The sequence below is a fragment of the Otolemur garnettii genome, unplaced genomic scaffold (assembly GCF_000181295.1).
Source record: "Otolemur garnettii isolate 467f Iridium unplaced genomic scaffold, OtoGar3 scaffold02108, whole genome shotgun sequence".
In the NCBI taxonomy this organism is placed as follows: domain Eukaryota; kingdom Metazoa; phylum Chordata; class Mammalia; order Primates; family Galagidae; genus Otolemur; species Otolemur garnettii.
This window is the reverse complement of record NW_003854503.1, coordinates 1-3041: the sequence shown is the minus strand read 5'-3', so window position 1 is coordinate 3041 and position 3041 is coordinate 1. Positions and strand designations below refer to the sequence as shown.

The following is a 3041-nucleotide window of genomic DNA, read 5'->3' as shown; positions in this document are numbered from 1 at the left end:
AAAAAAAAAAAAAAAAAAAAAAAAGAAAGAAAGTGAACTAGATTTGTCCCTGAGAATTGATTTTTAAAGACCACAAAGGGACCAATCCCAGCAGCTCACATTGAGATATAGCAATAAAATACATCCGCAGCCCAGTTCTCTCCTCTTAATTCATCCCTTCTCAACGCTTCTCCTTCCTCAATGGACAAGCTGTTTGCAGAATAGCACTTTCTGTTGTAAAAATGTTTTTTTTCTGATTCATTTTTTATTTAACATGACTCTGAGAATTTATCTTGCCCAGACACAAAGAGGTCAAGTTTGATAAACTAATTGATATTGAAGTTTAAGGGCAAGATTTCTATCTTTCTGAAATTATTGCTACTACATTTCTAAGTGAATAGAATTAAAACAAATCCATCATTAGATTGAAGAAAGTGCGTGTGTGTGCACATATATGTTATATATAAGCATTACATATATATGTATATATATATGGTGGACATAAAGTTGCAATTAAAAATAGTTTAACATGGTAAATTTCACATGAACTTTATGGATACCCTATATAAAATGTACATGTGCATATATATAAATATATGTATATAGATATATCTATCTCCCCCCAGTTGTTAATGAAATTCTGGAAAAGGTTGGTTTTACACGTTCAAAAAAATTATGAATGAAATTATCAAAAAATTATGAAAAAAATCACTGAATTAACTTCAGTAGTACTAATATATGAGCAAGCTGTCAGTTGATTTCAATATATTTATTTAATTACTTCAAAAATTACTTAACTGCTTAAGGGTCCTTTCCGTAAAATACCAAAGTCACCTTATCTTTCAGAATAAAATATCATTCTAGAATTATGAAAAGCTGAGGCTAAGGGACAAAGAAGAACGTACTTACTCCTCTGACAGTTACTCCTTCAGATAGTCATTTTCCCCCAGATTCCTCCGAGTGAGGAAACCTGACCAGGATGTGTCAGTGGAGTTAGGTAGGTGCACTTCCAATCACTCATTCTATCTCCAAAACATTTCAAAAATTTTCTCAGCAATAGTTTGGTCTCATGTTAAGCTTAAGTAATATTTTCCTGTACTCTCCTTAAATAAAAAGGCTCAGAATTATGGACCTCTCTCTGGTTTTTAGAGAACTTGATTAGTTTCTCTTACACGATGTTGCACTTAAAAAAACAAAACCAAACCCAATCTATAACTAAATGAGTAAACACGTCCTTGGAGACCCTGGTTCAGGAGTCACTAAGGAATTTGTTGCATGATTAACTTTGGGGGAAAGACATACTCCTAAAGGAACAGTGAGGATGATGTTCTCAGAGACAGAAATGAACTTGAGCATCAGAAATGGGGCACGTGTAAAAGACGTGATCGTAGAACTTTTTAAATGAATAGGGACCTCTCAATCATTAATTTTATGATTACTTCATTCTAATTATAAGAAGTAAATAAGGTAATAAAATATATGCAAAAACATGCATGGCCAAGAGATAGGTCTTGTTAATATTTTGAATATGTGCCTCTAGCCATATAATAATAATGGCTCATTATTCTTGAGGCTGTGTGGTCCAAGATCAATCTGCTGGCATCCAGGAAGGGCCTCCGTGCTGCGTCATTACATGGCAGAAGGTGGAGGGCACCAGAGTGAGCGCTCTTGTCAAGCCCTTCACACAGAGAGCTCTCTATTCCTGAGTGTGCAGCCCTTGACCCAGCATAAATATATTAAGGAGCACATTTATATATATTCATATATTCATGTGCACACTTATTAAGTACATTTACAATATGAGAGTTTATAATAGTTAAGCGTAGTTTTTCTGCTTTCTGTATGGAGGAGGCCAAGGTGCAACTTTCTTGAGTGAATCTGGGTTCGTCAGACACCAGCTGCCTCCACCAATCGCCTAAGTTTGACCCCAACGAGATCGAAGTCGTGTATCTGAGGGGCCCTCGTGGTGCAGTCACTGCCACATCTGCCCTGGCCCCTAAGATCAGCCTTCTAAATAGGTTGGTAATGACATCGCCAAGGCAACCGACGACTGGAAGGGTCTGAGGATTACAGTGAAACTGACTATCCAGAACAGACAGGCCCGGATCCAAGTGGTACCTTCTACCTCTGACCCCATCATCAAATATCTTAAGGAACTACCAAGAGACAGAAAGAAACAGAAAAACATGAAAGACAATGGAAATATAACTTTTGACGAGATTGTTGACATTGCTAGACAGATGTGGCACCAATCCTTTGCCAGAGAACTCTCTAGAACCATTAAGGAGAACCTGGGGACCCCCCAGTCGGTGGACTGCAAGGTTGATGTCATCACCCTCATGACGTCATAGATGATGTCAGCGGTGATGTGGAATGCCTGGCCAGTGAAAAAGTACAAAGGAAAACGTTCAGGAAAGGATCATTTGACAACATAATACTAGTCTAGGAAACAAGAGAATGACTTCATATATTAAAAAATCTTAACAAAACTGCAAACAAATGAAACACAAAACAAAATAAACAAAATGGATGAGTTTTCCATATAGTTGGCATTGAATAATTGTGTCTATTGCCTTCTCCAATTCTACCTTTGAAAGACCTTTTTCATACTAGTGTTATTTCAGCCACTGGGGATAAATTAGAAAACCCATAAATATATTATCTTTTCGTGCCTTACATTTTAGTAGATATATATGACCAGCACATTAAAGAAAATTTAAACGTCACAAAGAACAAACCCTAAAAAGACAATATTTTAATGTCAATAAAAAAAGAAACTATGACAAATGATTATATTTTTAAAAAGAAACAGAATTATAAAATGTAAAAGCCTACAATTTTGAATACTCTAAAAAACTAAAAACAGGACTAACAAAGCAATTTGAATAGAAAATAGGTGAAAAATACTAAAAGTTCATTAAAATGACAATAAACAGACCAGCTACCCAACAACAAAAGACAAGTCTTCTACAGAATGTGTTACTCATAATGGTCACATAATGCAGGGGTTTGCAGATGGCCACGTAGCGGTCATAGGACATGGCAGCCAGAAGAAAAAATTC

General features: G+C 35.9%; 1 pseudogene; it reads left to right on the top strand.

The window, feature by feature from the left end:
- Window positions 1–1870: 1870 nt before the first annotated feature.
- LOC100965382 lies at window positions 1871–2371 on the top strand (annotated as a pseudogene).
- The last annotated feature ends 670 nt before the right edge of the window (window positions 2372–3041 follow it).